Here is a 14,893-nt window from a genome sequence, read left to right as displayed (position 1 = left end):
AGTAACTGCCAATTTCCAATATGCCATGTTATCATTTGGTTATTCAGTTATAGAAGATAAACATCTTCCAGAAATCTATATGGCATAGTGCTTATAGGTAACAAAACTGCGTTGTATACTTAAAGTTTGCTAAGAAGGTAGAAGTGCTTACCACACACACATAATAATAATATTGCTTTGCAATGACCTAGAGGGGTGGCATAGGGAGGGTGGGAGGGAAGCTCACGAGAGAGGGGATATAGGGATATATGTATACATATAACTGATTCACTTTGTTGTACAACAGAAACTAACACAGTATTGTGAAGTAATTATTCTGCAATAAAGATCTATTAAAAATAATAATAAAGAGGGTGGGAGACAACTATAGGAAGTGAAGGATATGTTTATGGCCTTGATAGTGGTGATGATCTTACGGTATATATTTGTCCCCAAACTCATCAAGTTGTATACATAGATAAGTACAGATTTTTACATTAATTTGAAATTCTAGCACAGGCAAATAGATACCTCTTGTGGGAGATGTAGGACTGGGAATTACTGGGAAGGGGTATGAGGGAACTTTCTGGAGCGACTGTGCTCTTCTATATATTTATAGGATTTCAACTTACACAGTTCTTACATTGGTCAAAACTCAAGTATTGATAAATTTAAGATTTGTGGATTTTATTTACTTTTATTTTCTCTCCCCCCAAAAATAAACATAACAAACTCTAGTTTCTAGATAAGCATGCCAAAGCATTTAGGGGTTGTATGTTAAGGTCTGTAACTTATCTTGAATCACAATAAAAGTTTAAGATTGGCTGATGGATGGCTATAGGGACTGATTGGTGGATAAATATGTTTTGAAGCCAATACTGTAAAATACTAATTGTAGAATCTGTATGGTGACTATGCGGGAGTTAACTGTGTAGTTTTTCCCAATTTTCTAAATGTTTGAAACATTTTATTTAAAAAATGTTCTAATAAACCTCTTACTGAGATGAGACTATATAGTCACTGGGATGTCCAAAATTAAAAATGTGGACAATCTGTGGGGCAATTTGAATTCTCACAGACTGCTTATGAGAACATAAGTTGATATTACAACTTTGGAAGACTCTTACAATTCCTAACAAAGTTGAACATATGCAATATGCTGTGGATATAGGAATTTCACCTCTAGGTGAACACACACTAATTCTCAAAAGGAATTAAAAAATTGTTCATAGCAGCATTATTCATAATAGCTCCAAACTTGAAACAACCTAAATTTCCATAGAGTGGGTACATATCTTTTAGTTTCTTCATTTAACACACTGGTTTACACCAATGGAATGGAATGTACTATAGCTATACAAAAGTCAAGATAAATCACACATGTTAACATAATGTTAACTAGAAAGAGCCAAATATAAAAACTTAATCAAATGTATGATTCCATTCATATGAAGTTCCAAAACAGGCAAAACAAATCTATGGCTTTAGAAATCAGTAGTGATTACTTTTAGGGAGGAGTGAAGGTATAATTGGATAAAGCATGAAACATGCTTTTGAGGTATATTTTTATTTCTTGACATTAGCAGTGGTTACACAGGTGTGTTTATTTTATAATAATTCCTCGAGATGAATTATTTTTATATGTGTGATTTTGCATATGTTATCAATGTATTTCAATTAGTGATACTAAACCATATTTAGGATTTTATCCAACAACCAAATGGAAAACTATACTTCTAAGCCCAGAATTACACAATACATTATCTATTTTACATGAATATGTCTAGCAGAACAAGAGTACACAAAGTTCTTTCCTTAATATTTAGCAGCAATCTGGACATATATGTGAATTAGGACAATTTGGTAATAAAACAGACAACAAAATAGAGGCTTATTTTTTTTTTTCTCAAAAACTCTAAGATTGACTGGATGTAATGGAAAAAGAGAAAGGAACTCAACAGTGTTGCTTGGAGTAAAAAACGGTCAACAGTAATGGAAAGATAAGTGCAGATAAATAGTAAAGAACTGATTAAGAGGCAATCTGAGAAGGCTCTATAATAACAACACACTGGAATCTACAAGACTAGACAAATAATTAAGATAGAATAAAGGAATAAATTGAAGGAATGGTAATCACACCAGCAGTGGGATCGTCCCAGGGAAACAATGCAGTAAATTTTGCCACAAAGGGACATGGAAATACAATCATCTTTGCTGAAAATTCTTGAAGCTGATAGAAAATGCATCATTTGAGTATATTCTGGAAGTTTACATCAAGAGTTACGGCTATGTTATGACAATAATAATAGCTATGTGTCATTTGTTAAGGTTGTCCTCAAAGGTAGGTCCTATTACTTCCATATTATGGCCGTGGAAACTAAGGCTTAGAGAATTTAAGTAACACACCAAAAGTGAGGAAGCCACTATTTCTACATGCATCTATCTGCCACCAGCAACTGTGCTGTGTGCTTTCACTTGTTCTTACATTCTATCAAAATTTGAAAACAAAGTATGTTTTTATGTTTTTGTTCCATATAGAGCTTTACTGTGGTTGTTGGAATTGTAAAACTAAATTGTGAAAAATAGATCCAGGAAATCACTCTCTTCTACCAGCTTACATTGGAGAGGAAAGGATAAGGAGCAGCCTTCTTTTGTATCACCTCCTTATGAAAAAACAAATCAGCAAAAAATAAATTGGGGCAAGGAAGAATTATTGCATTTAAGCTGCCTGCCTGCGGCTTAATATATTTATGTCAAATTCATCTACTTTTCTGATTATTTTCTATATTTAGACCTGACTCCCATGGTTAGTGTTTTAAGGTATTTTCTCTATTTGGAGACTCAAGGTTTTGTTTGTTTTCTTTTATGAATAATAGACATTATTAACATTAATGTTACACTACTGCCATCTTGTGAGTGCTCAGGATTTCTACTATTTCTTGGAAAGGGCTTTTGCCAAATTGCATAAGCAGGTAGTTTTATTGTAGAGATTGACAAATTACTTTTGATGATGTATTACAAGTTGCAGTTGAATAGTACTTTACAACCAAAAGTCATGCTTAATTAGAAAGGGCTTTAAATAATTTCAGTATGAATTTCACAGGGAATCACTCTTAGCTACTTACCTTAGCTACAAAATTTTACTCATTTGTATATATAAATATATAAATATAAATTAGCCTAAATTAATATACATTAGATAAGACTTCTATGTGGTTAGTCAAAATTTTGAAGGGTAAACCTTAAAAAAGGGAATCAAATAATAATTGTCTATTTTTTCTTAGCAGCCTTGTAAGTAGCTAGTTGGCTACAATGAAGAGCTTTTGATCAATGGTAATATAAAACTATTTATTGATGGATACTGTGAGCGTTTTAGGTACTCTGAAGTGTGAGTCTTTGTTAATCAGTCGTGAAATTTTGTTTTATTTGCAGATAATTTGTTTTAAAGTTTGAAGTCATAGTTATTAAGGAACAATAATCGAGCAATCTACACTTGCCGCCAAAGCTATACTTTCTCTTGAAATATTTGAACTGAATTGAATTAACAACATCTATCCTTTCAGATCTCTGAATTACCCAATGATATATATCAATATTTTAATATATTCCCAATTTAAATGGATGACATATTTTCTAATCTTCTGTTATGTTTCACAAAGAACAACATGCTTTAAGAAAAGTATGTTAACATAGGTAGAATAAACTTTCTTAGAACAGATAACATTAAATGAATAAAAGGTGTGGAATTATATGCTTGCATTATTTGACAAGACAATCGAGATAATTCAGAAATCTAAATTTTTACTTTATCGATATTTGGTAAAAGTCCCAAATGATTGGTTGGAATCAATGGATGTTTACCTGTCATTAAGCTCATGATCTCAAACTTACACTAACAAATCCTCAGTTATTTATCAATAACTCTACAAATTATTTCCCAATTTTGAAAATCAATTTTATTTGCACATCAGTTTTTACCGAATAATTTTGTTTGTCTCAAATACTTGGCTCCTTTTAAGGGATCTTCGTACATAAATAAATAAAACTAAGGTCTTTAGAATAAGTTGAGTACACTTTGTGGTTAACCTATATAAAAATGTTGCTCTTTAGAGAAATAACGAAATAATCAATTTCACCTATTTAGTCAAGATGGAGAGAGATCGTTTAGGCTTGCAGGAAGGAAGAAAGAATAAAGAAAAAATAAGCAAGAAGAAATGAGAACAGAAGGAGGAAGGGAGGAGAGAGAAAGAAAGAAAAGATAAGAAAACTTGTTTTAAAACCTTTAACACAGAGAGAAACCCATTTGCTATTTTGCAGCTTACATTTAGATTGCACTTACTTATAATTCTCTCATTAATTTTCAAAAATTGAGAAATAAACTAGATCTAAAACACATTTTTGTCTCATAAAGAAAATGATTTTTTTTCAGAAGAACATCTACAGGAATAGAATCAGAGTGAAAAATGTGTTTCCAGGGTAAATTAGTATTGAATCAAATAACTTTAGAGTTAAAAGCAAAGCCAAATCGATGGTTGGCTATTTTAAATAAGTGATTTAGAACAAGAGTGAACATAAGACTTAAGCTGCTACTACCACTGTAGAAATTAAGAAAATTAAATGCCATATAGTTTCTTCTATCAAAGAGTGCACCAATTTATATTGATATCAAAGAGTGATTATCAATGTTACGCTTAAGTGCAAATTTACTAGAATGCATCTTTTCTCTATGTAGGTTGTTTTCTTGTGTTCAATTAGCTAAAATTTCCTTCAGTTTTCTTTCATTTTTCATTAGGTTATGAATAATAATGAGTGTAGATTTCTGACTCTCTTGTTGAACTATCTTATAATGCAGAGCTCCTAGAAAGAGGTTAATACATAAATTTAAATACAGTTTCAAATGCTTTTTTTTTTACATCACACAGAAATGTACAAGATTGGTTAACTTGTAATTGTTAATAAAAATATAGCATGAAAACACTGGAGTTTCACCTTGAAACACCCAATAAACAAACAACACTTGAAAAAAAACCACATACATCACCACATATGACTAGTGCTTAATAAAATTTATTTGCTAATTAAGGTAGAAAAACTTCACTTTTCCATTTATAGATAGCAGATGGATGTGTTTGAATCTGTGTATCTCATCAATTATTTCCAATATATTTCAAATAAATCCCTTTTCAGTTAACATTAGCTAAAATTGAGTTTTGTCATTTTCAACTGTAGGTTAGGTACCTGATCATTAAATATTTTTACTTATAGAGCAAATATTCTTGACTTTTACATATTTTTCTAATATATTATTAACATTAATAGATTATTTGTAAGACAGCCATATAATCAAATAGATTTTTTGATAGAGTCAACCTAACCTAATCACTGCTCCCCAATTTCCTACTGGTTTATTTTTACTAATTTAAACAATTTCCAAGGAATCCCATTTACCTGTGGAAATAACTCCATGTAAATAGCCACTTTCTCTAGCCATTGGATCCATTTCTCACTATATGGAAACCTCCCAAGTTGGTGATTTGACCTCTAAAATTAAACTGAGGGATCAAGAAAATATATGGAAAGGGATAACCTTATATAAGATGGAGTTTCACTTTCATTAGAGCCTTTGAAACTATCTGAAAACATTTGAATTAGGCAAAAGTCCTTCTTATAGTAAATTACAGAAACTGTTACTTTCCTATGATTGAGCAGGCCAATGAGTTTTAACTATGCTCTGCTGCTTGATAACTTCTTCAAATGAAGTTTTATCTTATTTTTGCAAAGGGCTTGAAATTACTTCCAGTGATATATGAGGCTCATCAGTTTCTGTTTAAAACTCTCTAATATTTAAGCCTGTGATAGGCATCAGTGCACTGAACATCCTACAGAGATTCACAATCTCATTTACATGCTGATTGAACCTGGACTGGCATTTGTGATAATGATCCAAAGACCTTTAAACTCTTTACAAAACTCCCTAATAAAAGACTGGCACTTGTTTGTTTGGAAGGCTGTACTTTATGTTCTTTTAATTATTGCTGTACATTATCGTTTTCTAAATCACTTGAGGGCATATATATTGGACATGTCATGGTTCTTTATCAAAAGCTGAAAGAAAAAAATGGCTATTATCATTGTTACTTAAACACTGTAGATATGGATCTGTAATATAATTTACTACCGCCATTACTGTAATATTTTTTTCACTTTTTCCTTTTAATTGACATCATTATTACCAATGTTGAAGAAGATATTAAAGTAAGTCACCTCTAATACTAGTGCTCAATCACAGCTTTTCATCTTTTTGCAAGTTGCTTTCTAAGCTTTGTATTTATAGTTATGACACATTTTCTAATTCAGTATTTTTATACATAAAATCATATCATAAACATTTTCATTATTTCTACATAGCATTTTAAATTCCCTTTTAAATGGTTGCATAATATACTATTAGAGTGCTTGCTATAATTTACTAAAGCAATCTTTTGGTTTTTTCTTTATTTTGATTACAAAAATTTAAGAGGGTGTGGAGAAAAGGGAACCCTCATGCATTGTTAGTGAAAATATAAATTGATACAGCCACTATGGAGACCAGTATGGAGAGTCCTTAAAAAACTAAAAATAGAACTACCATACGACTCAGCAATTCCACTACTGGGCATGTACCCAGAGAAAACCATAATTCAAAAAGACGCATGCACCCCAATGTTCATTACAGCACTATTTACAATAGCCAGGACATGGAAGCAAACTAAATGTCCATCAGCAAAGGAATGAATAAAGGAGATGTGGTACATATATACAATGGAATATTACTCAGCCATAAAAAGGAATGAAATTGGTTCATTTGTAGAGACATCGCTGGACCTAGAGACTGTCATACAGAGTGAAGTAAGTCAGAAAGAGGAAAACAAATATTGTATATTAATGCATATATGTGGAATCTGAAAAAACTTGGTATAGAAAATCTTATTTGTAAAGCAGAAATAGAGACACAGACACAGAGAACAAACATATGGATACCAAGGGGGAAAGGGTGGGTGGGATGAACTGGGAGATTGGGATTGACATATATACACTATTGATAGTATGTATAAAATATATAACTAATGAGAACCTACTGTATAGAACAAGGAACTCTACTCAGTGCTCTATGGTGACCTAAATGAGAAGGAAATCCAAAAAAGGGTGTATATGTATACATATAGCTGATTCACTTTGCTGTACAATATAAACTAACACAATATTTTAAAGCAACTATACTCCAATAAAAAAAATAGAGGGCATTTAGGTGGGGGGGAGGACTTTTTACACACTCTGTACCATTTGAATTTTTAATATTTCTTGAAAATTATATACAGACCCTGTAACTATTTAAATCTCTTCCAAAACAGGTTACAAATTCTTTGTGTCACCTTTATATTTGGTATACTGTGGGGAAATAGCACAGTGGTCATGAAGCTAATTGCTTAAAATAGCAATACATAAAAATAGTTCTTTATGCCTAATGCACCCTGACTTCTGAAAGATTTTCTATAATATGATCTAAGTACTAATTACATAGATCAATAAAGATGTTAGGCTTGCTTTTTTGGGTACAATTAGTGCAGCAGTGATAAAAAGCTAGAGAAAATAGCAAAATTATGTTTCCAATATAGGCAAATTAAGTGATTAAATATAAGCCTTAATTAGAGCATCAATATAGTGTTACTGCTCAGGTCTCACCACATAAATAGAAAACCGAGACAGAATTGTCAGACCATCTGGATCATATTACTAACACTTTTTTACCTATAGCACTTCATTTGAATTTATATCTTTAGGGAGTAAGTAAGATCCTCATTAAAAGATAAAATAGAATATGCATCTAGCAGAAAGAGTACTATAATGCATAATAGAAAATTAAGACACTCTCTGTTTAACCCAAAGTTAATAATTCACTGCTAAGGATTTTGGAGACATGATATGCTGCTATAAGAACACTCTACTAGGCACTTGAAGGTCAACCCCAACTAGTAAAAGCGTTGCCACAAATGCTGCAACCAGGACATGTGTTATCAAATACTTTAAATTCTGTTTCTGTCTGAACACTGAATGTTCCTAGTTAAATCCTGCAACTTTTTTTTTTAATTTTTAATTTTTTTAACATCTTTATTGGAGTATAATTGCTTTACAGTGGTGTGTTAGTTTCTGCTTTATAACAAAGTGAGTCAGCTATACATATACATATATCCCCATATCTCCTCCCTCTTGCATCTCCCTCCCACCCTCCTTATCCCACCCCTCCTTGTGCTATGCAGCTGCTTCTCACTAGCTATCTATTTTACATTTGGTAGCATGTAAGTCCATGCCACTGTCTCACTTCGTCCCAGCTTACCTCTCCCCCTCCCCATGTCCTCAAGTCCATTCTTTACATCTGCATCTTTATTCCTGCAACTCTTGAATGCACCACATTCTTGGGAATTGACACTGTTATTAGGAGCCTACGCATTATAGTTCTAATGAATTTTTGACGAACTGAAACATCCTACATTATTATATCCTCCCTTCTTCTCATCTTGATGTCTATTTTTGTTTATTGTTAACACAGCTACTCAAGGTTTCTCTTAATTAGTGTTTGCATGGAACAGTTTTTCACCCTTTTACTTTTAACGTAGCTGGGTCTTTTTTTTTAATTTATTTATTTAATTTATTTATTTTTGGCTGCATTGGGTCTTCGTTGCTTCGTATGGGCTTTCTCTAGTTGCAACGAGCAGGAGTTGCAGTGCATGAGCTTCTCATTGTGGTGGCTTCTCTTGTTGTGGAACATGGGCGCTAGGGGCTCAGGTTTCAGTAGTTGTGGCTCACAGGCTCTAGAGTGCAGGCTCAGTAGTTGTGGTGCTCGGGCCTAGTTGCTCTGCGACATGTGGGATCTTCCCAGACCAGGGCTCGAACCCATGTCCCCTGCACTGGCATGCAGATTCTTAACCACTGTGCCACCAGGGAAGCCCCCTATCTGGGTCTTTATATTGAAACTAATGTCACACAGGACACCAGCTTATCAAAACAGGCATTGGTCTTAGTCCTGGAGTAGGGTCCTACTGTTGAAACAAGCCCAATGCAAGACAAGTAAAATAGGGAAGCAGGAACCTTTGGAATTTTCTACTGATATTGTCAGGAAGGAGAGGGTAGGAGAGGAAAAATTCTTCTATTCCTCTTCTTAAAAAAAAGATTTGAGTTTCTAGTATCTTAATATGGGGTTCTGTATGTGCATTATCACAGAAAAATTATTAGTTTTTCTTTAAACTGCTTTTTTTCTACATAAAATTTTATAAATCCATCTTTTTATAAAAAATCCAATTCATCAATCTCTGATTTTAATTGGAGTTTTTTTGTTTCATTTACCCTTAGTATAATACGTGGTTGTGTTTGTCTGTCATTTTGCTATATTTTTTTATTTATCTAGTCTGTTTTTGTTCCTTTTTCTTTTTCCTATTTCCTTTTGAATCAGTCAGGCATTATCTGTTATTCCATTTTTCTTCTTTTACATTAAATGCACTTAATTTTTTTAGTTATTTATATTTTTTGTACATTTTTGTTTTTTGATCATTTTATGGATTAGAATTTGCATACTTAATTTGTCACAGTCTACTTTGACTTAATATCATACTTCTTCATCTATAACATGAGAATTTAAAACAATATTTTTCCATTTATGCTATCCTTCTCCTTTGTTCCTGATTGTCATCCACTTTACTTCTTCATATTTTATAATATGACAATTCATTGTTATCATTTTCCTTTAGTCAATTTTCTTATAAATAAATATTTAAAATAAAAGAAAATTTATATTTACTCACATATTTCCCACTTATGGTGTTTTTATTCCTTTGTGTAGTTCCAAGTTTATATTCTTCACTTCCCTTCAACTTGAAAATTTTTCATTAGCATTTTTGATAGTGTAAATCTTCCACTGATGAATTTTATTAGCTTTTTTTTTAGTTAAAATGTATTTTACCATTATTTTTCAAAGAGACTTACTGGATTCAAATTGCAGGTTGAAAGTTAATTTTTTCTTTTCTTCAGCATTTCTGAGTTGTGAATAAGTTCAATATCCACTACTCTGTCATATCTAAATCTTTGATACAGATTTCAAGAATTATTTCCTAAGTGATCTCCCTGAATGTTCTCTGTGACCTTTTCAGTACATACAAACCCCTCTAAGAAGTGGAATATTTCAAAATGCAGATCCAGGGCTTCCCTGGTGGCGCAGTGGTTGAGAGTCCGCCTGCCGATGCAGGGGACACGGGTTCGTGCCCTGGTCCGGGAAGATCCCATACTCCTTTCACTCACTGTTCAGGCCCTTCGTTTTGTCCCCATTTGAAAACTTGGCTTCCCTGACTCAGCTCCTTTCCCCAATCCTATTCATTGAAACATTCGCTAGGCAAAATTAGGAAGTTCACTCTGACTTGGACTTTAGGAAATGCCTGTTCCTACAATGTCAAGAAGGAAAGATCGGAGGAGGAGAAATTTCTTTTTCTTTATCAATAGAAGAACATGAGTTTCTCACATCTCAATGTGGGATTCTGTATCATAGTAGAAGTAATGTTAGATTTCTAACCTGCTCCTTCATATAGGAAACAGCAGTAAAATTTTCAAACAAAATTCAGCATAATATATAGTAGAGCTTATCATTTGTACACACTTAAAGATTATAAGATATTTTCACTGTAATAATATCTTAAGTTTTAAGGACATTTTTTGTGTGTATAGTAAGTAATATATAAATATATATTTCTGATTCATTTACATATACAAAAAATATATAAAATACATATATTACTTACTATTATATATAACTATATACACACTGGCAAATGTCTTTATATACATGTATACAAATATAAATTTTTGCATACATTCACACACACACACACATATATTCTGCTTATCAGATTCTGTATTAGTTTCTTTTTTCCTGTTACAATAAATTACCACAAACATGGTATCCTAAAACAACACAAATTTATTACCTTACAGATGTGGAGGTCAGTATTCTAAAATGGGTCAGCAGTGCTGTACCCTTTCTAGACTCTCTGTAGAGAATCTATTTACTTCCTTTTCTAGCTTCTGAGGGCTACTTGTATTCCTTTGCTTGTGGCCTCACCTCACTCTGACTTCGAGTTCCCTTGTCAATCTTATACTCTGATCCTCCTGTTTTCTTCCCTTAACAACACTTGTGAATACATTAGGTCCAGCCAGATAATTCAGAATAATCTCCGCATCTCAAGATCATCAATGTATTAGGTTGGCCAAAAAGTTCATTAAGTTTTAAGTAAAAATAAAAGCCACATGTTTCATTTTCATAAAGAACTTTATTGAAGAACGTGTTCACTAACCGAATGGCCAACCCAATAATAACATTTTCAAAGTCTCTTTTGCTACATAAGGTATCCTTAGGGTTCAAGAATTAGGATGTGGACTTTTTGAGGGAAGTGCACTTTTTGCCTGCCACAGATTCAAGAAGATAGAAAGATAATATTAAAAGTTTTATACTTGCAGGTATGTTTGAAATGCTTTGTAGTTGCTTTTCTGTAATCCACTTGAGTTATTAATCATTAAGCCAAACCCTTATATAGATCGATGTTTTTAGGAATTTAAATATAAGAGCAATCTTCAAATATATATTACTCTGTTAATAAAGTCTATTTTGCTTTTTCTAGATGACTACCTAATTGAATGTTTATTTTCAAAATTCATTATGTTAATATTGATAAGACCCATCGAATATACTATTTCATTACCTGAAATGACTCACTTTCTTTTAGGTGGTTGGTAAAGCCTCATTGCACAGTAATAGGAATTTAATGGCAGAACTCCTCAATTAAACCTCCAGGATCCCAGGAATATTCTTATCTTAATTTTCAAATGTTATTATCTGCATGTGTGCTGATTGGCTCAAAATTATTTTAAAGGTGAAAAGATGCTCATTATGAAGCCATAGGTTAAGAGGATAGCCATCAACCTGTTACTAAAATAATTTGAAGTAAGTGATTTTTCATCCATGTGAATTACCTTTAATGATGTCATATACCAAAGTAGTTTGGTCTTCAGGTCTCTATCAGAAAATTGCCTTCTTCCTGAAATGATTTTTTTTACTTTCTATGACTTTGTCCTTTATATTTTGCAAAGGTTAGGCCACTCTTTGGCTCATTAATGCTATTTCACATATTTAGCCCCAGAGCACCTTCTTCTCTGTATTTGTATTTGACTGACTCAGTCTCAGATATGAACATAATTCCCCATTAAGCTGAAAATCAAATTCTGGGCATCTTAGTTAACCACTTCAAGTCTGGAAATATGGACAAAAACACAATAAAAGACAAGGATTGAACATCTCTTAAAAAGAAGAAATAAAATGTCAGAGATGATATAATGTCTTATCAGAAACACATTTTCAGGATCAAAATTCTTCCAAATGCAATGTTTTTCTTTCACCAGAAGTGTACAAGCATAAATTTCATGTTCAAATATTATATAGGTGTTTGGAAAGAAGACAATGATATTCTAAGGTTTTATGGATCTGACTTATTATGATTCATAAAGAAAACATGTAGTAAGCATGCCCAAATGATATGTCATTAGAATTTAGAATATTTAACTGTGACTAAACAGCCTCTATTATGCTACTAATATTTGGTTATATAAATGGCATTGAATGATCCTTTTACCAGATTGTGAATTCCTTGAAGGCAGGAAGAATTTCTTTAACTTTTGTATCTCCAGTGTACAAGTGCCTAGTATATATTCAATAATTTAAAATATTAAATGAATAAATAAATAAAATTTATGAAATATTAATGTTATAACAAGAAAAGAGAAATGTATATAATATAATTTAGAAAATAATACAATGAGTAATTATATTTTCTACTTCTGATTCTTAAAGAAATTTTGTCTTCTAAAGCATATATTTATTTTTCTATTTCTGGAAGAGCTAATTCAGGCCATGGTTTCTCTCCATTTTAGTTATAAACATTTCTCTGGAACATGTGTTTCCAACCCTGGGTTTGCACCAGGGGATGCTCATTGCAGGGATTCAAATTCAGCAGGTATGTGACTGACCCCACACATATCAGTTATTATAATGTTTCATGGGTGATTCTGGTGAGGAGATTTAAAACAGCTGTTCTAGACTTAAGTAACAGTAGTTTCCAAAACCTCTGTCCTATAAACTGAAAATGAATCATTTTTACTAGATCCAAGTTATTTGCAAGAGGTGTTTACCTATATTAAGGAGCCACATCCATAAATGAGTAGGCGCTACAGCAATGTATCTTTATATGAATCGTTGGCTGAACTCTATTTCTTGCTCAGCTCTTTTTCAATCAAATTACCTTTGAAATTCAAATTATTGAAAAGCTGCTCTTTTCTATTGACCATGATACCAATAGAAGATTGTGCTGGAGAAAAGAATAATGCACGAGGTCTGCCAGAATCCATAATTTCTCATCACTTGTACAGACATTATTAATTTGAATATTTAATTTGAACCAAGTGTTATATTCCTCCCTAGTATCACACCAAAGAAAATTATTCATACACAGAATTTCATACACAAAATCTGTAGTGACAATGTTTCTTTATTCTACATCCTCTTAGACTATATTAAATGTTAGTGAATTCCTATAAAGCACACTAGTGAACAGATTTATGAGAATGCTGGGAGCTATAGGAAGGTTCATGTCTATGTAAGAGATCAAGGAGAACGAGGAGTGAGAAAGAAGTTGTCGTTGATTCAAAACAACACATGGAAAAGTTGGTTTTCAGTGAGTGTTAACATATTAGGAGGGATTACTCTTGGACGTAATTAAAAGCAGAACATTCTCTCACTTCCTTCTCATCCTAGTCAGTGTTTATCACTCTCTTAACATAATTGATTTGGAAATCCCCCTATTTTAGCATGAATTTCCTTGTTTGATTAGAAGCATTATGTCTGCTTCCCCTTTCTTCTTCCCACAACTGTTCAATCTTGTGTACCACCAGGTAGCAACGAGAAAATAGTAAAATCCTCAGGAAGCACAAACCTAGATGCTACTTAATAACTAAACATTTATGATGGCTCTTTTTCTTTTTATTTGTACTTTTGATTTTTTCAAGAACTGGATTTACTTTCATTAAATCTTTATTCTGGTCAAGGTGGCAGAGTAGGAGGATTCTGGGCTCACCTCCCCCATGAATACACTCAAAACTACAACTACATATAAAATGACTCTTGCTGAAATACACCTGGGGACTAGGAGAACACCTCTACTACAAAGGAGGCTGTGAAAAAAGAGCCACATGAAGTCAGGTAAGGAGGGAGGAGAAAAAATCTAGTCAGGACCTGCACCATCGACAAGGGACATAGAAGAAGAGGGAGATATCACAGCCCTGGGGATCCTCCCTGGGGAACAAGGGGTTCCAGCCACATATTAGGCACCTAAGCCCTGAGGTCCCAACAGTGGGAAAATAAGCCCCCTTAGCTGGTTGAAAAACCAGGGGTGCTTACCAGAGAACTCTAAGAAACTAAGACTCTGCTCTTAAAGAACATTCACAGATTTGCTTACTTCCAGTCATAGCACTGAGGCAGTAGATTGAAAATTACCTAGGGCTCTGGCCAGCTTGCCAGGGCCATAGCAGCACACTCCAAGTCCACACTGGTCACCTGTGCTAGCAGTGGTCTTAAATGACAAAATAGACCAGTTGGACTCAATAGATATCTATAGGATATTTCATCCAAAACCAGGAGAACACACATTGTTTTCAAGTGCACAAGGAATGTTCTCTGGGATAGATCACATGCTAGGCCACAAAACAAGTCTGAACAGGGCTTCCCTGGTGGCGCAGTGGTTGAGAGTCCGCCTGCCGATGCAGGGGACACGGGGTCATGCCCCGG

Source organism: Delphinapterus leucas, chromosome 5, assembly GCF_059928025.1.
Source record: "Delphinapterus leucas isolate spDelLeu-1000000601 "Yukka" chromosome 5, BTC_Dleu_Yukka2, whole genome shotgun sequence".
Taxonomy (NCBI): Eukaryota; Metazoa; Chordata; class Mammalia; order Artiodactyla; family Monodontidae; genus Delphinapterus; species Delphinapterus leucas.
The sequence above is the reverse complement of the archived record's forward strand: the minus strand, read 5'-3'. Positions refer to the sequence as shown.